Genomic DNA, 10485 nt, shown 5'->3' with positions numbered 1-10485 from the left:
TCTTTCTAAAGCTACAATTTGTAATGTCCACTTGATGCTTTCTCATTTAACACAAAAATAGCTTTAAATAATCTTTTGTGGATATTTTCACAGTCAAATTTACTTTGCGATTAATTACATTACTTAATCAAACATCATGTAATTAATTAGATTACAAATTTTAAATGACTGACAGCCCTAATTATCAAACAGAAATTTAGGAATGATTTCATTTCTACCTTAAAACAAAGCCTTACTTGTTCTTGTTTTTGTCTAAGATATTAGAGATGTTTGTAATATTTTATAGAATTTGTGTTTGCCTGCTATATGAATAAGGTTCTCCCAGTAACTGTATCAGTGTTGCCAAGTCCGTGGTTTTCCCACGGAATTGGGCTACTTTAACACTGTTGCCATGGATTGTTTTTGATCTCTGCGGGTTGAATTGACTCCAATAACATCATATTTAGCCCCTGAAATGCACATTTACCAGAGGAACCCTGAAAAAAAAGTGTATTTCCCCCCCAGATTTTTAACAGGGCCCAGCAGCTGGGAGGGTTTTGTTGTGAAAACCTGGCAACCCTGAACTGTATAACTGTTCTTGTAAAAATGTCACACCACTATTGAAATGATTTACTGAATACAAAAAGGTGATCAACACTGTTTACATCTTAAAATGTATAGAAGTCAACATTTGAAGTGGATCAAAAAAAGTTCGTCAAAGTTGCCCTAAGACAAGAACAGGTATTGTTTTGATTTTAGGACAACTTTGATGAAAGATGTTGACTCACTTCAAATGTTGACTACTATACAAACAACATTCTAAAACATTTTCGCACATACATATATGAATCTAAATTACTGTTATACATCTTCTCATATACATTAGACCAGTGGTTTTCAGTGAGTCATAATGGATTTGGTAATTTGCTAAATTTAAACTACATTTTTGCAGTAACAGTGTAACCTTATGGATGGCAAAATAAACTTATGTCTTCCCATTTTTATTGATGTTGGCACTTTTTCTCACATGCTCATGTCCAATGCCGGATTGACAGTTTGTGTTCACAAACACTGATTTAGTGCTATATAATGAGGTAAGATATTGTCTCTGAATAAATATCTATCATAATACAAATACTTATTAACATTTGTTTACTTTTATATGCACAGTGTTTTATGTACAATGATCACAAACCAGCTGAGAAGCACTGCATAAAATGATACATATTTGTCCTTGATCTTCATTGCTTGTAGGGAACAGAGGGTAAATCATGATTCCAACACAGGATCATGCTCATTCAGCAAATACTACCCTTCCATAACAAACTAAGTCAGAAAAGCCCCTGCCTAAGTTCTGTTTGTGCCAAGGTTAATGGAAACATCCAGGCCTAGCCATGCTTTACAGGAAATGAAACCAGTAAGAACAGCAGCAGCATAAGATCAGCATAGTTTGTTTCTCTAATAAAAAGATTGGTTAGACAATTGTCAATATTTCTGTGTTTTCGGTTACAAAATGTTAATGTTGAACACTAATCACTTTAGGCCTGGTTATGGTAAAGCTGTAAATACCATCAAAGAGGTACTTCTATACTCTTTGATACCATATTGTGTGTACTTTCAGCATTAGGCTTTGTGACATTGTAATAATTTTATTTTTTTTCTCATTTGTTTAATGAAAAATCTGCATGCCTTTCATTTGTGCACTACAAAAAAAAAAATAATAAAATAAAAAAATAATAAAAATTACAGGAATCAAACATCCATACAGAAATTCAAACTTTTTAAAAAATAGTTTTAAAACTATACATGTGCATTCAGTTGGTTTAGTTAGTAGTAGGCCAATTTGTTTGTAGTTCAGCCACTGCTTGACAAATGTTGGTAATGTTATGTTAAAATAGCAGCGTCCATAAGGGGGCGACCTGCTCCACGTAGAATAAATAACTTAGCCTAAAACAGGATTGGGGAACGTTGATCCGCGAGGGCCGGTGTCCCTGCAGAGTTTAGCTCCAACCCTAATCAAACACACCTGAACAAGCTAATCAAGATCTTCAGGATACATGTTGTTGTTGTTGTTTTTTTTTTCAGGGTTGGAGGGATAACTCTGCAGGGACCGGTACCGGCCCTTCAAGCTCAAGGTTCCCGACCTCTGGCCTAAAATTTTCACCTAATATTACTGACCATTTCCTCAAATTTCATGACCACCATAAACCAGCATCAAAACCTACCTACCGGCATATGCTGTTTTTTTTCAATAGGGCATTTATCAAACGTACAGTTAATTTCTTTATGCAGACCTATTACACTTTTTAATTGACAAAAGTGTGTAATCAGCACTCAAAATTCAACAAGCACAAATAGACTCTATGCACGAACACTGCTGACGTATTTCCGGTAGAATCTCGGCCAGCCCATTTACTTCCGCATAGCGCATTCTATAGCGAAATATACTAGCGGCAAAACTCTTTCATAAGATTAATTTGACAGCGATTTATAATTTAAGTATTACAATATAGTATTATATAGTTATACATTATAGTAATTACCAGAATGGCCCATTAGTGAAAGCTTGGGCAAAGGATTAAAGACAGGAAAACATTTGTTGAAGATTGATGATTTTAGATTTATTTTCGTAATAAATAATATAAACGTATATTTTATACAATGTTGTCTGCACTGCAGGAATGTAAACTTTTAAATGTAATAAATAGTTTCAATACAATACTGTAAACATGTAACTATATATAACTTTGAACAGATGCAATGCAGTAATGTAAACATAAATATAACTGAACATTTATAATGCAGAAATGTAAATATAAATAACTTGCAGTGTTAAACTTTTCATGTACGGTGATGTTGTGTAAATACAATATTAAATGATTATTTGTGTTCGTTTATTATTATTATTATTATTATTATTATTATTTTGGTGTGTGTGTTTTCTACACCTGTAGGCATTGAAATGAAAATAAATTGAAAACAAACCACTAGGTGGCAGCAAAAGGCTGTTTAAATACGTGAGTTCAACAGATTCGTTCAAACAGCTGATTCATTCAGAAACGAGGCAACAACTGCCTTTATGAATGGATTACTGAATCACTGACTCATTTGATTCGTTAAAAAGCGTGGATTTATTCAGTAACGAAACGCTGTGTTGCACGGAGACACAAAACAGTTCTGCTGTGACTGCACAAGCAACATCTGGCACAACACAAGTCGATCGGTGCATCTCTATTTAAAACCTTAACTTTGCTTAGCTAAAGGCTTGATTGTCTTGACTGAAGTCCTCCTACTCCCAAACTATGCGGCTTCTCTGACTTCCTCATCGACCTGAAACATGTCGCCCTCACGCAGATCGCTCCTGTCACCTGAGCCTTACTAAAAACTGAGATATTATTTATAGTTAGTAACGTTCATAAAGTAAAATCCATAATGTATATTAATAAAAAAAAATCACATAAGATGCAATGTACATAAAATGTAACTAGATAGATATATAAATAAATAAATACATACATACATGCAAAGACATAAACTGTGAGAAACGAAGATGGTTAGAATCGATATTCGTATAACATTATAGCATGACAATACTCGCCCTCAAAATTGTCGACGTAACTCTAAATATATCATTTGAAGCCCTTCCCTTTCTCACTGCTGAGCTGATTGCCTCACGATACGATTAACGCCATTTACATTTATGCAGGGAAGCTCTTGTAAACAGCGAGTGAAGTATGTCATCCTCTCCTGCTCCAGTTTCACACAGTTATAACCAATAGCGAAAACGGCTTCCGGTGCTGCACCGGATGTAACTGAGCGGACTGAGACCAAACGCGGAAGTGATCGTGCATAGAGTCAATTCAGTTTGATGCAGTGAAACAATGTGCCACGTGACTGTGATTGATTTTGTGATAATCGGCGAGAGAAGGGAGAGAGGCAGACAGCATCTGTCTTACAAGAGTATATACAGTAAATGAAGACATTGCTTACCGCGACAGGTAGGGCCACACACACAATCACCCTGTTAAATGACTAATAAACGGCACAGAATATGAAAACACCCGCTTGTTTTGATGGTTTACTTCCATATTGCTCAGTCCTACCCTGATGAGCTCGTTTTAATGAATGAGTGTGTGCTGGAGTGGGTGGACTCCTCTGTATGTGTGTCTAAACTGTTTTGTATTCCGTGCTAGTCTCTGTCGCCAACAGCCGATCTAAATTTAGCCTCACGTGAGGCAGCAAGAATGGGGGGTACAGCTGCTCTAAAAATATCCCCGTTCCTATCGCTCCATCCTCCTCTCTCCTCTCCATCGCCCTTCTCCAGAACTTTTCTCCGTCGTCATTGTTTGACGACGTCAATCTTTGACGTACTTGAGTACTTAACATCACGTTTTTTTTACATTTTGAATTAATTTTTATAGTTTTCTTTATCATTCTTTGCCCGTTATCAATACAACCCAGTTCTGTTTAATTTATAGATCTGGTACAACAACCAACAAAACCTTTTTTTTAATCTTTATGAAAGTATATCCTTATGGTCATGGTTTAGTGTGGAGGAAAATAAGGGCAATTCACACAGAACAAAGCAGAGTACTGGAATAAAAAAAAAAAAATAGAATAATATAAGGTGTAGTGCTTTTAAAAGTTAAACTTTTCTTTAATAATCACCATACTAAGCTGAATACACTAATGTACTTATTTTAACTGTTTCACTGTTGAATAAAAGATGCATTTATTTTAAATCAAAATATCTTCAATCTTGTTTTCTCCTCTCAGAGCATTTCATGGTGCATTCTGGGATTACCTTGTCAGTAAATGACATTGCGGTGATGCCTTAGATCTTGACTAAAACAAGCTGTGTTAGAAGGCAGCATAATTAGGCTAGCTAGCATTTGAAACAGCCTTGCTGTCAAGAAACTGAAAGCTCACTATAGCTATGCGTCTGATACTCACTCTGAGACGAATAGTTTACACTTGATTTAGGGCACCGAGCTATAATTTCCTGACCACTCAGTTGATCTATAAACTGTAGGCTGTGTATTTCCTAGTTTTTCCTCAGTTGTTCTCCTTGAGGTGCATTTGTATATGCGTGAGCGTGTGCATGTGTGGGCTGCTCGAGCACACGTGCTGCTGTTGAGAGCGTTTTATCAATTGAACCAATGACGCACGTTTGTCTCACAATTGCCAGCAAACACCCATCCACACACACATTGCTAATATGCAATTACTGCACTAGCACATGTCTTTCACACACTGTAATGATTTGAATATCTGGGTCACTCTTTAGTGTTCATGTTACATTAAACAGCACTTATCGTTACAGAAGTACAATTAATATTAATTTACATACATTGTATGTAGAATAGAGTTTGTAAAGTGTTACTGTATGTGCATTTATAAAGGAAATGGTTTGAAATTCAGAAAATGCAATCAAATGAAATGAGTCTGAATAGATTTTATAGTTCAGAAATCAAGTTTTAGGTTTAAATTAGGAATTGAATCAGGATACACATCCACGTTTGTGTTTGCTTCCTGTCTTACTGTGTCTGCAAGAAATGTCACTTGCAGATAAACAGCCTGGTCACCATGGCAATGATACCTTAAATCCATATGCATCAGTGTCTTTCGATCTTTGCATGTTGAGATGTCTGCTTTGCACCAGTCACACACACACAGTATAAGTTAACTGCCTTTGTTAACAGTTAATGTTGAAATCAAATCCAATATAGAAGTGCAATTAAAAGTCCTTATAGTTTATGAATTGCTGACTCATTCCAGCAGTTAAGTAGTGACGCAGCTCTCACTCCACATAAAGTTATGTACTGTCATAAGTCAAATGAAGTGGGTCAGCTTAAAGGAAAAGTCCACTTCCAAAACAAAGATTCACATATAATGTACTCACCCCCTTTGTCATCCAAGATGTTCATGTCTTTCTTTCTTCAGTCGTAAAGAAATTATGTTTTTTGAGGAAAACATTTCTGCATTTTTCTATATATAATGGACTGCTATGGTGCCCCGATTTTGAACTTCCAAAAAGCAGTTTAAATGCGGCTTCATACGATCCCAAATGTGGTTGTAAACGATCCCAGCCGAGGAAGAAGGGTCTTATCTAGTGAAGCGATTGGTTATTTTCATTAGAAAAAATACAAGTTAAATACTTTTTAATCTCAAATGCTCGTCTTGCCTTTCTCTCCATGAACTCTGTGTATTCTGACTCAAGACAGTTAGGGTATGTCGAAAAACTCCAATCGTATTTTCTCCCTCAACTTCAAAAATCATTTCAAAATCATTCTACATCGCTGCAGAAGTTCTGCCCCAGTCTATGCAACATGAACATGCAAATAAGATCAAACACCCTTAACAAAAAAGGTAAAACAACGATTTTGAAGTTGAGGGAGAACATGAGATGGGAGTTTTTCGACATACTCTAACTGTCACGAACTGTGACAAAAACAGTCCAAGCAGAGTAAGACAAGACGAGCATTTCGCATTAAAAAGTATATAAATTGTATTTTTTTAAATGAAAATAACCGATCGTTTTTCTCCTCTGGATCGTTTACAACCACATTTGGGATCGTATGAAGCCGCATTTAAACTGCATTTTGGAAGTTCAAAATCGGGGCACCATATCAGTCCATTATATGGAGAAAAATGCTGAAATGTTTTCCTCAAAAAACATAACTTCTTTACGACTGAAGACAGAAAGACATGAACATCTTGGATGACAAGGGGATGAGTACATTATTTGTTAACTGTTGTTCTGGAAGTGGACTTCTCCTTTAAGGAATGAAACGTAATGTCAGGAACCGACAGCATAGGCCTTTATCTGGCAAGATTAAGATAGTACAAATTACAGCTTTAGAACTTTACAGAGATATTCTGCAGATTTAGAGTATTACAAATGGTATATATAAAACCTTATCATTACTTAGCAGCTTCATACAAAAATCGCCTTGTCGCAATTGATTTGACCAAAACTGGAAGCAAACTGAAATGCATCTTTCTTTCTTTCAAAAACCTTAAAAGGTTAGTTCACCCAAAAATTCTGTCATCATTTACCGACCGCATGTCATTTTAAATAAAAGACTACATTAAGTGTGTTCATCATATAAAGTGATAGTATCTCTTCACTAGATTTGGTTTAAACCGCTTGATTCATATGAATACATTTTAAAGGGACAGTTCACTCAAAAATGCATGCATGCTTCTTCCTCTGCTCACACAGATCACATTGATGGTGATGGTAATTATTAGGCTAAAATGTAAGATTACATTATAGGGGATAGAAAATATCATTAGCTTAGTATAAAAAACTGTGTGTTGGATTTTGACAATATTTTATGGTTATAAAATACAGTGATCATGGAGAAAATATTCAGTGCTCAGAGTGCTCATGGCCACACAATACTTCTGACACACTCAGCTTAAATTCACCCACAAAAGCACTTTTAGTAGCTTTCGCATGCAAGCTGTCAGTCAACAAACATGGCAGATACAAGAAGAAAGACAAGGTTACTAAAATAGCAATTCAAAAGAGTGCTGGAAAGATGATCAAACCAAACACATCCGCAATACTGAGGTTCACGTCTGATTTGCCACATCTTAGCTCATCGCTATTTCGATATCCATATCTACCAACCAATTCATATTTATTGACTTGTTAGTTTTAAAGTTTAAAATAGATTAAATTAAATAACTATGTTTATTCTTTTTTGAGATATATTCCTTATTTGTGTGGGAGTGTTTTGTATGTACATACCTGCTGCCTGGCTGTCTCACTGAAAAAACAAACCAAACACACACACACACACACACACACACAGATATGAAAGGCATATATTTTTTCCCCATTTTATTTTATTATCCTTTTTAGCTTTAAAAAACAACTTCAGTTTTAGTTTTTGCAAGTGTAGTGAAAAGAGCCAAGTTTTAACTTTTCATTAGCAGCACCAAGAACATGAAGTTGAAAGAAATTAAACTCCTCCAATCATGCAATTTACATCACTCAGAAACATTAGTCACATTTAAAGGGTTTAACTTAAGTAATTAAATACTTAAGTAATTTATGAGCATCAATAATCTTTTAAAGTTGCTTTCCCCAGACTTGTAAATAAATAAATAAATACATTTACAGATAAGCAAATGCAATGAATTTTAATAAATAGCTACTGATGTCCAAAAATGTTTTAATAAATATAAAATGTCCATTAAATGAGCTCTCCTTGGCCACTGAATGAAACTGACAGTGCAATACAACTTGTACAAAGACCCTGTAATAGATTATAAATATGTACAAGGGTGAATTAATAAACCATTTTGTTTCTCTCTATGATAATTTGAGAGGTCCAACACACATACAACTGTAACACACATAGATAATTCACATTTTCAAGTTATTTTTGGATATCAGTGCAGTGCTTCCCTAAGCAAACACCCACATTGATTCTTGTAGCAATCACATAAGATACACACAAAAGAGATTTTTTCGGCCTGCCACACATTTTGTATACCATCCATTAAACTGTGTTTGGCAATTTTTTTTTTTTTAGTTTTAGTTTATATTTATCATGTAAACTTTAAAAATGTTAGTGTTATCTGAAAGTCTTCCCAAATTTTCTTATGGGGCCAGAAACAAAAAGTAATTAAAAACTAAGACACTACATATGAATGAAAACAAACACGAGTCAAATGTTTAGGAGCTCTGAAACAGAGTGTAACCCACAAAACATCCATCCAGCAGTATAAACAAAAAAATTTAAATAAAAGTTAATAGAAATTTGAAGCAGTTAACCCTAGGTTATCATCATTATAAACCCTGCTTTTAACCCTGGATACATTTGTAGCAGGATTTGCACTTCACTTTTTTACTTGAAACACTGCTCTGGAGCAGGTTTAGCAATGCTTTTGCGATTTTAACCCCACACAGTTGGTGCCAAACTTGCACATTGTGAAATGGTGCGGTGTTAGAATGTTACAGCTAGATGCTTAGCATCTACACCCAATTACATGCCTCATATTCACTTGCTTTGGAAACACAGTGGCTGCATTCAAAAAGCTGGAAAATTCTGCCTTCAGGGAATACAACCCAGGGTAGGAAGGCATTAAGGTCTGTCCGAATCCAGAGTTAGCAGTTAGTTTGAATGATATTAGAAAAGCAGCATTGCTGTATCTTTCACTGCCTTCGATATCCCACAATCCAGTGCATTTGATTCTGTGACACTTAAGCTAAAATTTAAAAATATCATCTAAAAGTTGAGGTTGGTGGTCAGTCTGAGTGTAAATGAAGATTTTAACTAATTGTAATTACTAGCAAGAAAGTAGTATTGTAACAATAAAATTTTCGCTTAGTTATCATCAAAGCTCTAATTTATTTTAAACTGCTTCAGAAGTCTGTCCAAAATTAGTTTAGTGAGGTACCTTGTCCCTTTTTACAAGATGTAATATTAGTCTTGGGTGTCTCCAGAATGTGCCAGTGAAGTTTCAACTTAAAATACCCCACAGATCATTTATTATAACATGTGGAAAAGGTCATTTTTGGGGTGAGTCTAAAAAATGAGCTGTTTTGGTGTTTAAATGCAAATGAGCTGTATATTCCTGCCCCGTCTTCAAAAGACAGCGTAGTGTATACCTTTCTGCTTTGCATACCTACAGCAATAAACAGTCGGTAGAAGCAACATGACTGAGAATGAGAGAACTGGTGTTCAGTCAGACGCACACAAATACAAATGTTAGCTATGCACTGTAAAGAAATGACATTTATGTGAGGTGAATGTCTTAGATCCAAACACAGAACACCGGGATTGCTTACGAGACATTGTTGATGTTACAGCTACTCGAGAGCTGAGAAAATGGAAGATGCATACAACCAAAGACAACTCGCTGAAGGTGGAAACTACTATAGTGCAGGACTGTTAGTCATTGGCTGTGGGCGGGACTAAACAATGTGACATCACACTGCTCAGAGAATCAAAACGCATGTCTAATGAGACTGGTTTGGTGTAGTAAATACTAAAAAATAAGGAGTAGGTTGAATTTTTATCATTGTAGGGTTGTGTTCAAACACTGCCAACACACATTTATGTCCAAACACCATGTAAAAGTGGATTTTGCATAGTAGATGCCCTAACTATAGGTGCCGTCGCCTTGCATCACCTGAGTCAGGGCAAAAAAAAGTTGCACTAGAAGACGCCCGGCAGACTACGGCTGACGGCCAACTAGTTTGTGCACTCTCAATTGTGTGAGATAACATAACTCTACCATACCAGCATGTGACTCTGTATTTGGCATTCGAACAGGGAAACCTGAAGAGCCAGAACTGTGGATATACAAAGCAAGCAGTGCTTAAAGGAGAAGTCCACTTCAAGAACAACAATTTACAAATAATTTACTTACCCTCTTGTCATTCAAGATGTTCATGTCTTTCTGTCTTCAGTCGTAAAGAAATTATGGTTTTTGAGGAAAGCATTTCAGGATTTTTCTGCATATAATGGACTTCACTGGTGCCCC

Source organism: Labeo rohita, chromosome 20 (assembly GCF_022985175.1).
Source record: "Labeo rohita strain BAU-BD-2019 chromosome 20, IGBB_LRoh.1.0, whole genome shotgun sequence".
Classification (NCBI taxonomy): Eukaryota; Metazoa; Chordata; class Actinopteri; order Cypriniformes; family Cyprinidae; genus Labeo; species Labeo rohita.
The sequence above is the reverse complement of the archived record's forward strand: the minus strand, read 5'-3'. Positions refer to the sequence as shown.